An 18,010-nucleotide genomic window follows, 5' to 3' on the forward strand; every position below is an offset into this window, starting at 1 on the left:
AAAAAGACAGGATACGTGGCTGTGGTCTTCATCCTGAAGAAAGTGACTAACCACAGGACACTTCCAAATTTAAATCTCTGTCTCTTTATTCATAAAATGGGAGTTATTGTACACAAACTTCTTCACAGAGTAATTGTATGGAAAATGATTAGTTCACATAAAAGTTATGAAAATGGAGACACTATCACCAAACTGTTATATATGAAACTCCTTTCTTTCTCTTTTCTGTTTCTGTTTTATTTTTGTTGTTTTTGAGATAGGGTCTCACTCTGTTGCCCAGGCTGGAGTGCAGTGGCGTGATCTCAGCTCACTGCAAACTGTTTCCTGGGCTCAAACGCTCCTACCTCAGCCTCCTGAGTAGCTGAGACTGCAGGTATACACCATCTTGTCCAGCTAATTTTTTGTAGAGACAGGGATTCACATATTGCTCAGGCGGGTCTTGAACTCCTGGACTCAAGCGATCCGTCCACCTCAGCCTTTTAAGTGTTAGGATTAGAGGCATGAGCCACCACCCCTGGCCGTTCCTTAATTTTTGAGGAAATTGGCTGTCTTGTCATTTTACTGTAATTACAAATTCATTCTCATACTTCCATTGCCTCACACCTTTGCTGAGCAGACATTTAGTAAGTGCTTACTAAACAAAACGAAGCTGTTTTATTTCTATGGTATGTCGTGACTTTTCAGATGCACCCAAGCAACCTAAAACTGCTCCAACCACAATTTCTCCCAAAGCATACATTTAATTCAGGTTAAATTAGATATAAGAACAAATATGAGACTTAATTTTTAACATCCAGAATTCTTCATGCTGTTACATAAGTTCATGGCAGTATCATTAGGGCACCAACAAGAGGGGTGCAAATTACAGATTCTAAAAGTCATCACAATGATATGATTGCCTGTGTCCTTATTAAGTCATTCATCCGGAGAAGTGACTCTTTTGTAGCCTGTGTAATTTCTCCAAGTAGAAACAATACATCGAAGATATCGTGTTAATGTAATGCTCAATGCTGTTTAGAAAATGTTGATGCAGATGTTTTTTCAATAGAAAATGGGAAATTCTCTCTCTTCTGTCCAAGCCTGATGCCAAATGAAGGCATGTTCCCTTCCTTCATTTTCTGTGTTTCCATGTTCCAGCTAAATCACGGCAGTTGAATACAACAGAAGTAAAATTGATTTAACTTCTGAAAGAAAGCTAATCTCAAACAAAATAATCACTTTTGCAATATACAGCTGATCTTTCCAAATATTAAATAAATGGGAAAAAATAAAGCTGTACATTTCAGAATGTTGTTTTTTCCCCTTTCATCTCCTATTACAAAAGCCCAGGAGTGGTATTAAAATCAGTTGACATTCTGTATATGGAATGCTATAAATAGCTAATCTGCAAATCCCTATTTAGAATGCAAATCAAATCTCTACAGATACTATTTGAAATAGGAATTGCTTATAATTTTTGGTGGCATTTTGCAGAAAACCCTCTCCTTTTCTGGGGAAGGGGTTACTTCTGTGTAGAAGTTCAAACATTTCTGCATCATTTTGAAAACAGATTAAAATGTAATCTCCCTGATGGAAATAAATGGATGTCCTGATTTGCATGCTCCGCCCTGTCTGTGTTTGTCTCACAAACTGTTATCAGACTCTTTAAAATTTCACTGCAGGACTCTTCTGAGCTCAGTGCAAAGTATGGCATTTCAGAAGAATGTATTGTTTACTTTCTGAGTGTGCTGGGGCCTGTTGTCTGGAACCCTTTGTTAATTGGCTCTGATGCTTGAGTCAATAATAGAAAAGCAAACGATGGGCATATTAATATTTTTTAAATAGATGATATTAGAATCCTAATCTAGATGACAGATATTTAGAGGTGCAGACAGCCAGTCTGAATGCCTTCATACAACTGGTTTAAAAAAAAAAAAAAGCCTCTTTTATCAAATCAGTTTTAGCATTTTCTGCAGCTCTGTTCCCTGCTGGTATGTAGCACATGACATGATTACTGTATTCTAGGCATTGTACTAGAATTCTCACGTGTTGTTTCTACCTCCTAATATTATCCACATGTTGCTGAGAAGGTACAGTACATGCCAATGGTCAGGAGGTGTGGGGAGCCTCAGAGGCGGGATGCAAACCAGGTCCAAATTCAATGTCCTCTTAGGTGAGATCATGACGTCACTTCCTACTCTTCCATGGGAGCTGCTTCCAGGGGATAAGAGGTGTTTTATTTTTATTTTTATTTTTATTTTTTTGGAGACAGAGTCTTGCTCTGTCGCCCAGGTTGGAGTGCAGTGGCATGATATCGGCTCACTGCAATCTCCACCTCTCAGGTTCAAGCAATTCTCCTGCCTCAGCCTCCCGAGTAGCTGGGACTACAGGCGTGTCCCACCATGCCTGGCTAATTTTTGTGTTTTTAGTAGAGATGGGGTCTTGCCACGTTGGCCAGGCTGGTCAGGAACTCCTGACCTCAGGTCATCTGCCAGCCTTGGCCTCCCAAAGTGCTGGGAGCCAGCAGGTGTGAGTCACCATGCCCAGCCAGGAGGTGTTATTTTTTAAACAGTTCTGCATATGGTCAATTAACATGGGGAACACTAACTAAAATAATGTTTAGCAGACTTTTGTGAGTTCTTAGAGCCCTAAAATATGCCAGGGACATTTTGAGTTTCTAAGAGAGGGATGAGCTAGGGAGTGGTCCCCAGTTCATTTTCTCCACCCCTGCCTCCCCTACCACACCCCCTGCAGAGGGCACTCAACTTTGAGAATGGCCTTAGAAGGATATTCTCCCCAGAAGTGCAAGGCCTTTGATACTCAGCCCCCAAGGCACAGGAAAACATGGCCCACTGGGCCACGTAACTCCAGCACCAAACTCCTGGACTTGGTTCATAGGACAAGCATGAATTCATGGGCTCTTTCACACCACTTTAAAAACACCAACTTGAGCCCCTTTTGCGCCTGGTCCTGCTTTAGGCACTGGGAACCCAGAGATAAATCACAAGGCCCTCAGCCTGGGGCGGCTGATTCCAGTTTTCACGTCCAAATTAGGGATGAACGTGGAGTTCTGTGGTGGCACAAAGGAAGGTCACGCACCCTGCCTGGGAGGATGGAAGCAAAGTTGGTCCCCCCATGCTCAAGTGCCAGGTAGCAAGAGAATCTTTGAGCTACAAGCTCAGGAAGAGCGTCCCCTTGGAGACTGAGGCATCCTAAGCATTGTCAGGAAACAGCCTCCTCAGCTCAGCTCTCAGTCCACAGGGACACAGGCACAGAGACCCCAGACAGTGCCCAGGAAGTGCAGAGGGAGTGACTGCAACAGGACAGGCCTTCCAGAAGCTTCCACATGTGCCTGGTCCTATCAAACACCAAGATCAGGCACTGAAAGACACCCTCATGGGAAGCTCTTGTACTTGTTTTGTTTTTTGAGAAGAGAATATGGTTTTGTTTGTGTGCGTCTTTTCTATTGAAGTTCCCAGCTAAATGCAGTAGAATTTAACTACTTTCTAAATATGGTACTTAGGGGCTAGGAATATATAGAGGTGGGTGTCTCCTTCATATCTAAGTCATTCTGACATTCTTTCAAAATACATTCATGTTCCTTAGGCCTACAGTGTGAATATGAAAATGCCAATCCCCCTTTAAAAATCTCTATACATTTATTTTTTGTATTTTATATTAACAGAAACTAAACTAAGATTTGATGTCTGGTTTTGCATATATAATCTTTTCTTCATCATAACACCATTGTGTTTTTTGACAACAGTCTTCACAGTTTTATTATTTTTTTCACAGCTTAAAAGGCAAATACTGATGCCCTTGAGTTTTTCTTCATTTCAGTTTCAATTCTGATTGTAGTTTAAAGGGAAGCAAAGAATTGCCCATAAAAACTTCATGTGACTAAATGAAAGGTCAAAAGACTCACTAGTAATTTTTTTAAAAAGAGGGGGTGGGTGGTGAGAAGTTTCCTTACATACCAAGTTTCTTAAGCGATGTCTGTTATTTTAACATTGAGTTCCAGCATGAACAGCATTCTACAGATCTTTGCCTAGTCATTGTTTTATAAGTTCCTTTAAAACAGGTTTTTGTTAATGTTTATGAGTTCATTCATTACATTATACACAAAGTGGTGTAGCTTTATGTCAAAGCAATCCCTCTCTGTGTATTTCCGGCTGAGGACAGCTTCACTTATCTGCTACAATGGACGTCAGAATCATTCCAAGAACTCAGAGAACTCGTGCCCCGTGGCGGGATGTTTGCATGTTTCCAGGGAAAATGCCTCCTTCTTCTACCTCCTCCCTCACCCCATGCACACACACAGTGACCCACACAGTCACACACACACACACAGACACAGGTACACACACAGAGTCTCAACAGGCACACACCTACACATACAGGCACAAATATACACAGATACACATATGACCATGCACATGTATACAGACACACATGCACACACAGACACACAGACACACATGTGCACACGCAGATACATAGTCACATAGATACACATATACACAATCTATACACCTACACACTCCCAAAGACACGCACACATACACACATGCACAGCCATACACACACAGACACATGCACACATATATACATGAACATACACACAGAGACACACAGCAGTACATATACACACATACACACCCAGCACACACAAACACACGTACTGTACACACAGACATGCATACACACATGCACATGAGCACATACATACCCCCAGAAGCGTGTGTGAACACAGGCACAGGCACAAGTGCACACAGACACACACAGGATCATGCACACCTAAATACACACATGGAGACAGAGAAGCACACAGACACGCTCGGAGACCACAGACACACACACATACATACAGGAACACACACACATGCGTACATACAGGAACACACACACATGCGTACATACAGGAACACACACACAGAGGTTTCTTTTGGGGGTTGAAGGTGGGGTGTGGAGTTCCCTTGCTCAACCCTCCAACCAGTGCTTCTCCCGACTCCTCTTGCAGGGATCGCCACCAGATGGTACAGTCCAGTAGCTCTAAAACAAGGTCCCGGTTGCTGGAATTTACCAACAGAAGATAAGCCTGGTCAGGAATGAAGAGCAAGGAATTCAAGAATCAGATGAAGAGTGTTCGTTGAGCCAGCATAACTCCAGATTCTCCCCTCTCTCAGACTCACCTTTCCTAAGGCAGGGAATCCTGTCATAATTATAGAAGCATCTCGGTCGTAAGCAAATAACAGCAAAGATGAGTCCTGAAGGCAAGTTAGCATTAAGTGAACATGTGTCCATACGGCAGCACCTGTGGCCCTGACGCCTGCCTCTGTGTGGACAGGCACCCAGACTCGGGCTTGAATTCCTGTGCCACCAATCACTGCCCTGTGTCCCCAGGGAGGTCGTTTGCCTTTCTGAGCCTGAGTTTGTTTCTTGATCCATAAAAGGGAGATGAGAGTGTCACGTAGCTACATCACCTGAGTAAGCCAGCTCCTTCCCCTTCACCCCGGAAGAATGCTTCCAGTCCCCTTCCCCTTCACCCCGGAAGAATGCTTCCAGGCCCCTTCCCCTTCACCCCGGAAGAATGCTTCCAGGCCCCTTCCCCTTCACCCCGGAAGAATGCATCCAGGCCCCTTCCCTCTGCCGCCCGAGAATGTTTCCAATTGTGTGGGTGCTTCTCCTTCTCAGGGCTGGCCCACTTTCCAGCCCACTGTCTTCTTGCCATCTCTTCTGTGACAAATTTCTCTCTTTTTTACTGCAACCTCGTCCATGGAGGCCACCAAGTGAGTTTGTGTGTGTGTGTGTGTGTGTGTGTGTGTGTGTGTGTGTGTGTGTGTTGGGAGGAGTGAAGTGGGGAGGAGCCTCACATCACTTGGAAATTAGCAAACCCATCATCACGTTTCCTAAGGAACGGATAGTTTTCTCTAACAGAAAGCCTCACTCCCCCAGTAGTCAACTCACACAATGGCCAGCTGCAACATATTTTTAAAATAAAATATCCTCTTATGACATGTGATTGCTGACAAACTCCCCTTTCTCCCCTCCCTATTACTATCTCTTCCTATTTTTTAAGAAGGCGGCAGTGAGTTTGAAGTGTTCTTAAATCAATTGCCCAGGGCCCTGGTGGTACCGGAGGTGTGGTCATGACACCTAACGGTTTTAGTCTGATTTTTAACAGATTCTTGGACACCAGAGGCCCAGGGAAATCTTATCTGGAGGCAGGTCTGGGGTGAAGGCATGACCCTGGAGCCGATCTGCAGGATGGCTTGAAACCGTGAGCCTGTCTCACGTGGCTGGGACCCCATCCCAGAAAGCACTCGCTACCCTCCAAAAGAGTCTAGTTTCACAAGAAATCCCACTGAGAAATATCCACATCAGTACCTCCTACCACCAAACTGCCAGGATGCCACCCAAGGCTCCATATTGTCCCCATCAGGGTCCGCAGCTGCACTTCAGCTGTGAGACTGGAAGAAGCTGGGGTCGATAAGCAGCCCTGTGGGAACCAGCAATAAACGCACACGTGGAGACAGACGAGCACACAGGAAAATGGAAGAACTTCACAGCCAGTTTATTTGTAACCAGAGCCAAAGCCTTGAGCCAGCCATGCCGGTCAACGGTCAGCTGAAGTCAGCCTCTCTGCCCGGCAAGAGCTGTGACCACCACAGCATGGAGGAGTGGGAGGGGAAGGGATGAAGAAGGGGAAGATGAGAATCAGAGCCAAATCCCTGTGGCTCCCCCAGGCTGTGAGGACGCCTCCCTGTGGGTCAGTTCCAGGCCTGAACATTCCCATGCGTGGGAATCACATGTTTATTAAAACGTCAAGTCACCCAGAACACGTGTGTTTCTGTGCTTAGGTAGCACATTATAGACCGTGTGTTATGAGCCACGCGTGGACTCCAGACTCATCACCAAGGTGGTCTTAAGCACCAGGGTGGTGTCAGGCAAAGGTTTGGGAGTTTAGCCTTCTCTGAAACTCCTATTAGCACAAAGCCATTTACATAGGCTGATCGGGTTCAAGAGTGGTGACTTGGTTTAATTTTCCTATCATTGCATGATTCTATTTTATGCCTTTATGTTTTTTAACAGCCCCCGTTTCCCCACCTTATGGAGTTTCTTGATCCCATTCCAGAAGGTGCTGTGGTTTGTACCTTTTCTACCATATCCACTCTGCATTCTTCAAACACTTTATTTAAGGCAAATTGATTCTCCCACTGCTGCCTCAGGTTAAGTCTGCTGAAGTCAAATTACTCAGTCCAAATTCCAAGGTTTCTCCTAATCCTTTGCCACACGCCCTGCAACTTTATCTCTCCCTCTGGTCAGAGGCTTCCTCATGACCTCACGGCTGGGGCATCTGCTCCTGGGCTTTGCTCAAACCCTTCCAGACATGGGGCAACTGTGCAAGCAGGGAGTGGCCCTGTTTAGAGGGCCTCAGAATCAAATTTCCTTTCTCTGGTGATTGTCTGTCGGGTAGAGATCGAACACCAGCATGGTAATAGAATCCAGCCATAAAGGCATAAAATAATACAGCCTATTTAAATTACTTTATAGCTGGCCAATATCAATGTTACACACATATGCCAGTCATCAACATGTTTTTAAACTAAAGCTTTTTACCTTAAATAAGCCTCATCCTCCATTTCTACTAGATTCTTGTCATGCAGGTAAGAATAAAATACTCAGCTTGTACCTAAACAGAAGTCATAAACAAAAATAACTGATGTTTTAACCAAACTGTCTTCTGAAAGATTGGAAATGTCTAGTGAAAATATTATTGGGGGAGAAGAATGAGGTCTGTGGAACTGCATTTCAAACTCCTTCTTAAAATATTTTCAGCTTAGGTGAACAATGACAGTTTCTGCAAGTGTCCAGAATTGTAAAATTTACAAAAAAAAAAAAACTAAATATAAAAACTTGCAAATATCTAAATACAAAAATATCTAAATATAAAAAAAGGATGGCCATTTTGGATATTGTTCTTACATAAAATATTTAAATAATACAAAATTATAACCTGGATCCCAGGACCACAGGATAGATTTGTAGTCAATAAAGACTGTGTGAGACATCGTTAGGCATACAGTTTAGAAAGTTCCTCCTTCGATATACAAAAGCAACGATGGAATCATCTTTTCTTCTATTCATACACAGCGACGAATAGAATCTATTTTTTAAAATATTTGTACTATGCAACACTTAGAGAAGGAGAATTAGCAGATCTAATTGATCCAACTTCAAATTCTGCACTTCACCAGCCAAGTGGCCCCAAGGAAGTCACTGAATTTCCCGGACTCACTGTATTCTCTGCTGTCTCACAGGTGAACTGCCTGCTTAGACATCCATACTGTTCTTGGGAGTCTCAGTGAGACAAAGAGGTTGAGAGTACCTTGAGAACATTACCCAGGAAACATAAGGACCCTGTCACATCCCACATTCATTCCTAAAAATCTTCACATCTAACCTAGAAAAATGAAACATTGTTGGAAAGATGAACCAAAGCTCTGTGCTTTGAGATTTCAAGTGATGTTAAGACTTTCTTAACATAGGTTGGTATTAAGAAGAACTCAAGTGAGTCACAGACACAAGATTAATCTTCATGTCTGTTAGGAGCCTCCACTGTGATCTAATTTTGCCTCCAATCACATGGCAGTGTTTTACCAACAGAACACCTTTCTCTTCATCTAGACTGTTTCTCTTTGAAGATCACGGGGCTGTGACTTTAGCTTGATGATTTACAGGTTTGGCCAACTATCTAATCAGTGAGTCTGATAATGTTTACATCATCACTTTGATAAAGAGGAGAAAAGAATAGCTGAATTTCCCAGAAACCAAGTATGATTAAAATAAAAATGTGTCACATTCCTCCTCTTTAAACAAAGGCCCAAGCAAAAGGAATGGTGTTGATACCAAGAGGAGTAACACCATGCCTGGCTGCAGGAACAAAAGCCATATATGAAGTTGTGATTCCTACAACATGGTATGATTCTTTATTGAAATGTCAGCGTTTTTCTGTTAAAGTCTCGGTAATGGCATGATGAAGGGTCTTGTAATTTTTAATTCACACCAAACATTGTGTTTATTTTAATTGGCCAAATGTAGATCAAGAAACAGAACTGCTAGTCAAATGGGAGATGAAGAGGTAATTCCAATTACGTCATGCCAGGAGTGTGGATATACACAGAAGGGGTTCAGATCCCTTCACATCAAAAGTGGTGATAACTTGATGTGTTCAGAGAAAGATGGCTTTTTTTTTTTTTTGGTGGGGTGGGGAGGTAAAGAGGCCCATATATGTTCATGTAATTTTAGCAGTTTACCTCTCCACCTTCTCTGACTGCAAATCCCAGAAAGAGAGAGTCAGAGAGGCCAGTCTCTGAAGCTGACAATTCAATGATGCCCAGGTATTCTTCAGGAAGAGATATCATCCTTGGATACTCTCCATGGAATTCATGAAATATAATGCAAATTTGTATAAAATACAAAAGATACTGAAGGCATCACAAAATCGCAGAGCTGGTCATCTTCCTAAATATGTGGGGTTATATCATGCTTTGAAATGGAAGGCCCTGCAGTAGGTTATCTGCATGTCGGCATGCATTCTCCTGTCCTGTTACTAAATCTACCTCTGACTGCGTGTCTCCTGACTTGGGGTGTGCATGGACACTGCCTTGTGACCCGTCAAGAAGGAAGCTACTTACAAAACCATTACATTCGCATCCATCTAGCACAGGATTTGAATGTCATGTTGAGGTCTGCCTAAAGAATAGCCATGAAAAAAAATATCTTCATCTTATTGATTTAATATACACTATAAATTTTTAATAAATTTCCCCACAATGGCATTTAAGAGAATACATTTCAAAGGGAATTATTACACCATTTCATGGGAAAGGGATTCTCATGTTGACCGCAGATCTATGGAGAACATGAACTCAAGTCAGCTTCCCGCTGGGCTCTGTCCACAGTTAACCAGAATCATCAATTCCTTAGCTTGGAATTCGCTTTGTTATGGTTGTCTGGTTATCTGGTCTTTATCCTAAAAAGATCTTTTCTGCCATAAGATAAGTTTGCAGGCATGGCATCTGGATTCGTGGTTACCGTAAGTGGGAATGCTAAGGGCCAACATCTATGAATAATATAAATTGAAATGGCCATTACTGGAAATCTGTCTTTCCGGAGATAAAGGTTATTAGAATTTATGTGCCTAGCACACAAGGAGAGAAAGTAACTTTTTCATTTTGCTGAGAAACTAGAAGGTTTCAAAATAAGTGAAGTTTGTACTCAGTCATGGATTAATTCAGCAAAGCACAGACACAATCTACCGGGCACTCATCTACACAGAGAGGAGAGAGAGGTGGCCGCAGGACCCCTGAAGGCACTGACCCATGACTTCCCATGATATCCCCCCACCACCTCTGACTGCGCCAGAATGGATCTTGCAAATGTGTGTTTTCTTTTTCTTTTCTTCTTCTCTTTTTTTCTTTCTTTTTTTTTTGGACAGAGTCTCCCTCTGTCACCCAGACTGGAGTGCAGTGGTGCCGTCTGGCTCACTGCAACCTCCACCTCCCGGGTTCAAGTGATTCTCCTACCTCAGCCTCCCAAGTAGCTGGGATTACAGGCATGTGCCACCATGCCTGGCTAATTTTTGTAATTTTTAGTAGAGATGGGCTTTCTCCATGTTGGCTAGGATGGTCTCGAACCCCACCCCTCACGCCGTCCACCCACCTCGGCCTCCCAAAATGCTGGGATTACAGGCGTGAACCACTGTGCTTGGCCAGATTTGCATTTTCAAAATGTGGGTTTGAACGATCTGAACCTTGGCAGCAGAAGTGAGATTGGGTTATGTGAGGCAGGAACTTCCATCTCCCTATCCAACACTCCTCGAGGATACGAAATTTCTCCTCATAACAGCCTCACTTGGGAAGCCTTCATAGCTACCCACAGCCTCCACGATTAGACCCCAGCTCTTCCACGGGACAGAACCCATGCCTTTAACATCTGCCTCCCTTTAGCTGAACTGGCCTGAGCGTAGCCGGTCGAGAGCAAGAAGCTCCGCCGCAGAGAGGAGAGCACGTGCTGAGCACTCAGCACCACCCAGCCACGCTGCACCTGCGCGTCCAGGGCATCTTCTCCTTCCGTCAGTCACCACCGTGCGCACATCAAGCTGGTATCATTTTTGCGATCAGTGCCATGGAAGTGTAATCTGTGTACTCTCAAGTGCCCTCATCTTCAGGGCACAGTGTGATGAAATTTTTCTTTCTTTCTTTTTCTATTTTTTTTAGACGGAGTTTCACTCTTGTCGCCCAGGCTGCAGTGCAATGGTGTGATCTCGGCTCACAGCAACCTCCGCCTCTCGGGTTCAAGTGATTCTCGGGCCTCAGCCTGCCAACTAGCTGGGATTAAAGGCGCCTGCCACCACCACCGCCTACTTTTGTGTTTTTAGTAGACACAGGGTTTCACCATGTTGGTCAGGCTGGTCTCGAACTCCTGACCTCAGGTGATCCACTCACCTCCGCCTCCCAAAGTCAGTGTGATGAATTTTATGAAATGCATACCCCTACCGCTGAATAGCCATCCCCAAATCCGCAACCAACACTTCTGCTAACACAGAGCCTCTGCCTACAGACTCTCTTGCCGCTCTGCCTCCCGCAAGCCCTGATGGAGTTTCTATCTCTAAAGATGAGTTTGGCCTGCTCTGGCTGTTCACGCAGTGAAATCGGACCCCACCTCTCTTTGGTGTCTGGCTTTTTCCGCTCAGCTTGAGACCGGGATTCAAGAGCCCCTGGTATGCATTGGATCGTTTTCCCACCAGATATTGCTGTTTCATCAAGTAGATACTGAACATTTTAATTACATTGAAATTCCATTCATGACTTAAGAAAACAAAACTATTTAACATAGTGGACACTGGGAGGAAACTTCCGGTTTAACTTACTAAATGGGTAATCATCTAGCAATCATTTTGCAAATGATGAAATATTAGAAATATAACATTTAACATCAGAAATAACCGTCTAAATCTTAACCATATAAGATTTGCTGAAAGACTGAAGTTTCAGATCACATACAACTCTGCCCCCTTCTTATTGAGCTCAAAGAAAACCTAAGACTAAAACGTAGAAAACATATCTTTTTTTTTTTCTTTTAGAAATACAAGTATGTGGAATGAAATGACCTCTAACTCACAGGAAGGGAATAATGATGGCGGCCTTCTGCACGGCCTGACCGAGGGTGGAAGGAGGTTTGTGGGCTCACAGCAGGAAAGGTGCTGCTTTTATTTCCATTTGCCGTGGAGAGACTGGAGCCTCACTCAAGAAAATAACCTGATTACAGTGGCAGAGCATCATAGTCAGATAAACGTCAGCAATAAAATCCATTCTAATCTGGAAGCCCAGTGTATGCATATGTGTGTTCATGGGCACATACACACAGGCATGCACGTACACACACGCACACACCTGGATGGAATAAAGCCAGGCTCCTCTCAATGAATTTACTAGCAACTATTCCACGAGGGGACCTCCCTCATCAGCACTAGCTGGGATCCTGGATGGGGCATGTCACAGAAATCGTGGTCTCTGCCCATGGAGGCAGAGGACAGCAGGATCCCAGACCCCACAGGATCTGAGGAAGGGCCCGCCTCCCTCTGGACGACTTATCGGGCTCAGTCCCTGATCTCTCCTGGGGCTAGCATTGCTTTCTGCCCTTACATTCAGCATCTTCCAATATAGACTTGTCAGCGAGTTTGCTTGCTTGTTTTAACATGATTTGAGCAGGTTTTGTTTTGTTTTGCAACCAAATATCCCAGACCAAGCCACATGCTCAGCTGATAAAATGGAATTTTTCAGCTGAAAAGCTATGTCGAGGTATAACTAGAACTCTGTCTGGCGTTCTTCTGCAAGGGAAGACCGTGTGGAAGCACTGTTGTTCTCATCATGGTCACACTCTCTCCAACAGAAGGTGCTGACGCTGTGGGGTTGGAGCTCCAGTTGAAAGTGTGGCCTCTGATGCCAGGCCATCACCATCTGGAAGGCTTTTTTGAGTAATTCAGGAAGAACGCAGCTTTGCAGATAATTTTGTGGAAAATTAACAAAGATCAGCGGCCCCCGCTCTAAAGGTTAAAGTAGCATTTAAGTGTGCTTACATCATAAACTCACTTACTTAACTCCTATCACCTCTGAAAGCTCGAAATCATTTTTGTCCAGCTCTCTACTTCTCCCATTGTGGGTTGGACCACTGGTCACCATGGTGTTGTCCTTACAGATTTTGCTGTGGCTGAGCCACGTTTTGAAGGTGACATCAGATAATGATCATTGTGACTGGACCTGGGATCATCTCAGGGCAAAGATGGTTCTTAAACACACACGATGACAGAGAAAAATGGTGTTCACCAATGGAGGTAGTTGTGATTAATAGTACTTCTTAGTGCACTGTCAACAAAGCTGCAAGTTCAATAGATTCCAGTCAATTAGGAAGTAATAGTGATAGATCCAGGCAGCCTTCTGATGAGCGGGCAGTGTGTTCACCAGTATGGAGTGAATTTAAGTGTTTGCCTTAAGTCTGATTGAAATCTTTCTTTGAACTCTTCCATCAGGCCTCCATGCGGTAGGCCTGCCAGAGACAACCAGCCTAGCCAGGCCCTGTGACACTCCACAAATTTAGCTTCAAAATCTGCAGTCAATATTGCTAAGGGGTCATAATGAGCTCTAGACTATATTTATCCTGGAGGTAAATGTGCTGGGAAGCCCACTTCACTCCAAAAGGAGCATAGGTGCTCCCTGTGAAGATGTTAGGAAGCCATAACATGAGATAACGATGTGCAGGTATTCTAGAATGTTCCTAGGTGGGGCTATTTGGAATGAGATGGGGTATACCCCTGAGAGCATGAAAGTGTGATCCAAATCGATGGTTGATGGCTATTTCCCTAACCATTGTAATTTCCATTAATCTTCATTCTCTTGCTGAGCAGTGGAGTCTGCTGTTATTTTTTTATTTTTTGAGATGGAGTCTCCCTCTGTCACCCAGGCTGGAGTGCAGTGGTGCGATCTTGGCTTACTGCAACCTCTACCCTCCAGATTCAAGCAATTCTCCTGCCTCAGCCTCCTGAGTAGCTGGGATTACAGGCATGTGCCACCATGCCTGGCTAATTTTTGTACCTTTACTAGAGACGGGGTTTTACCATGTTGGCCAGGCTGGTCTCGAACTTCTGACCTCAGGTGACCGGCCAGCCTCGGTCTGCCAAAGTGCTGGGATTACAGGCGTGAGCCACTGTGCCTGGCTGGAATCTGTTATTTTCCAGTATGTTTACAGATGTCCCCAAATTTCTGTGGGGAACTGTGACTTTCTAGGTCTAGAAACTTTGTGACCACAGGCACATGGGGATGGCGTATGACGGAATCCCTGAGTGTATTTGTCAGCATCGAGGTCTTCACGGATTATGGTGGAATCACACTGCCGGCTGTTTCTCCTCCTTGTCCTGTGGTGGAAGGGAGGTCTTCAGAAAGAGAAACGATGTCACAGCGGCCTGGACAGCTTGAGGATCTAATGATTAGAAACCTTAGAGTGGGAATGGGACTGTGCTTAATACAAAAAAAATAAAAAATAAAAAACAAATGAATGAACACTTTTTTTTTTTTTGAGACTGAGTCTTGCTCTGTTGCCCAAGCTGGAGTGCAGTGGTGTGATCTCAGCTCACTGCAACTTCCACCTCCCAGGTTCAAGCAATTCTCCTGCCTCAGCCTCCCAAGTAGCTGGGACTACAGGCACGTGCTGCCGTGCCCGGCTAGTTTTTTGTATTTTAGTAGAGATGGGGTTTCACCATGTTGGCTAGATAGGTCTCGAACTCCCGAGCTCAGGCAATCCACCTGCCTCAGCCTAGGATTACAGTGCTAGGATTACAGGCGTGAGCCACCGCGGCCAGCCTGAATGAACACTCTCTATGTGTCAGAATGAACACTCTCCATGTGTCAGAAGTCCACCCACCCCATTTCCCCTGATGTGATTAGTCCTCATCACATGCCTGTATCAAGTTTTCTCATATAACCCATAAATATATAAGAGAATCGCTTGAACCCGGGAGTCAGAGGTGGCAGCGACCAGAGATCACGCCACTGCACTCCAGCCTGGGTGACAGAGCGAGACTCCATCTCAAAAAACAAAACAAAACAAAAAGCCAACAACAGCAAAGATGTCAGGAAAGACAAGGAACAGGCGAACAGCTGCCTTATGTTTCAATCTTTCCTTTAAATTCAAGTCTATAGAGGGGATGGGGTGAAGCTGGATATCTGTGCACTGTTGGTGGAAATGTAACACAGTAGACCCACTGTAGAAAACAGCAGGGAGTTTCCTCAAAAAATTAAAAATAGATGTATCATATGATGCAGCAATTCCACTTCTGGGTATACATCCAAAAAAATCAAAAGTAGGGTCTTGAAGAGATATTGGTGCACATAAGTCTACAGCAGAATTATTTACAGTAGCAGAGAGGTAGAAGCAAGCCAAATGCCCTTCAAGAGATGAATGGATAAGCAACATGTGGTACATATACACAGTGGAATATTATTTAGCCATGAAAACAAGAAAGGAAATTCTGACATATGCAACAATATGGATGAATCTTGGGTACATTCCACTAAGTAAAATAAACCCATCACAAAAAGACAGACGCTGTATGATTCTGCTTATATGAGGTACCTAGAATAGTCAAATCATAGAGACAGAAAGCAGGATGGTGGTTGTCAGGGGAGAGGAAATGGGGAGTTACAGTTTAATGGGTATGGAATTTCAGTTTTACAAGGTGAAAAGAGTTATGCAGATGGAGGGTGGTGGTGGTTACACAACACTGTGAATGTATTAAATACCCCTGAACTGTACACTTAAAAACGATAAGATAGTACCTTTTGTGTTAGGTGTATGTTACCACAATAAAAGATAATATTTTTTATTTTTTTTTAAAAAAGCTTTAAAAAAAAACCCCAGAAACTCAAGTCAAAAACTGGACAGTAACTGAGCCTTCAGGAATAAAATACTTGTGGATGTATGTGTAAAAAGGAGTGAGGCTAGTAAATTCTACTTCAATGTTCATCTCCCAGTAGAAAAGTGACTCTAGGGCTGTCACTGAAATATTCTCTAAAGCTAATCCATGAGAAAAGTAATTTATGTTTACCGTCAAAAGCCTCCTACATAAAACTGAATTGTAATTAGCAAATACTGACCCCCCAACCTGACACGTGTGTCATATCAAGACACAGCACCTGCCAGTCCAACAGCCCCAAGTGGACAGTTTCCATGGCTCGTAACAGCAGGCTCTGATTATTTCAGTTCCGGTATGCAATGCTTACAGACAGTTTCTGTACAGCAAGCCTTTGACAAAAGCTTAAGTCAAAAGTGTGCAAGGAATTCAGCTGAGTAGAAGTGGAAGTTGGTTCATAGACAAGGGAGGCCAGGCATCATGGAGCACTGGGCAGGTCATTGCACTTTTTGAGCTTCAGTGACTGTTCATTGGGAACAGAATAATCTGTACAACCCTGAGTTGGAGCGAGAATCATAGAGACAACATAGTTTTCGAGTTCTGTGTAATCAATGAAGTGATATCAATGTCTCATTATTCTGTGAGCAGAATTTCTATGGGTAGGTTGACATAAGAACACATCTCCACACACTAATGTCAAGTTGGTCACTTAAAAAAACATGTAGTTTAATTTGGAAAGTGCATAACATAATATTCTTCACAACTGCTTAAAAAGTACCTAATTATTTGATAATTCTCCCACTGGGATGTAGGGGTTTTTTTTTTTTTTGCTTTGACCCTGGCTGAATGTGTGACTGCTTCAACCAACAGATTATGTTGGATGTGACACTGTAGGACGTCCAATATGAAGTCAGAAAAAGCTGTGCAGCCCTTATCCTGTACATGATATGCTTGAGATGTTTGCTCTGGCAAAAGCTAGCAGCATGTAATAAGTCCAATGACCCTGAGACTACCTTTCTGGGAGGTTGCTGTAGGTGCTCCAGTCAACAGCCCCAGCTGAGCTCCAGTCAACAGGCTGCATCAGATGCCCAGCCTGTGTCTGAGCCAGAGTCCAGCCTTCAGATGACAGCCTGGCTGATACCTCACTGCAACTGCATGACAGACCCCAGCTAAGAAACTGTGCACTTGAGTCTTTCCCGTGGTTCTGACCCACAAAATCATCAGAAAAAATAGAATTGTTGTTTTAAGTTACTAAATTTAAGGGATAACTTGTCATATGGTGTCTTTGTTTGGTCTGCTATAACAAAATATCATAAACCAGGTAGCTGATAGGCAGCAGCAATTTATTTATCCCAGTTCCAGAGGCTAAGGAGTCCAAGATAAAGCACTGGCAGGTTCTGTGTGGTGAGGGCTGAATTTCTGGCTCATAGCTGGCTCCTTCTCACTGTGTCCTTATCTGGTGGAAGGGGTGAGGATGTCCCCCTGACCAATGTTTTAGGAGGGAAGTTATTCCATCCATGAGCACTCCACCCTCAAGTCCTCCTCACCTTCCGAAGGCCCCACCTCCTAATACTATCACCTTGGGGGTTAGGATTTCAACATAAGAATTTTGAAGGGGGCATAGACACTCAGGCCATAGCTCAAAGCAATGGTGACTAGCATGGGTTAGCATCATAAACATAAAAAAACATGACAGTGCAGCAAACATCTTTCCTTAACTTAGGTTCTTCCAGATGCCAGTGGGAAAAGGGTACAGATACCATCCAGCTTCTTGGGATTCCTTTTAAAAGAAATGTGGAAATATGGGGAAAAAAAAGTAAAGGTAACAGATTCAGTGCTATTCCTAGAACATGCTGGTATAACCCCAGCTTTAATCCCACACCCACATGTCTTAGAGCATCACCTTGAATGATGATGCTCTAAAAAAAAAAATAGAATTTTATACATATATATATATATATATATACATATATATACACACACTATGGATTGAACTACTTCTGGATCACCTTGGAGATCATCTGTCAAGGTGATCTGTTGCGGATTGGGTTTTCCTTCTTG

This window comes from Nomascus leucogenys, chromosome 9 (assembly GCF_006542625.1).
Source record: "Nomascus leucogenys isolate Asia chromosome 9, Asia_NLE_v1, whole genome shotgun sequence".
Lineage (NCBI taxonomy): Eukaryota > Metazoa > Chordata > Mammalia > Primates > Hylobatidae > Nomascus > Nomascus leucogenys.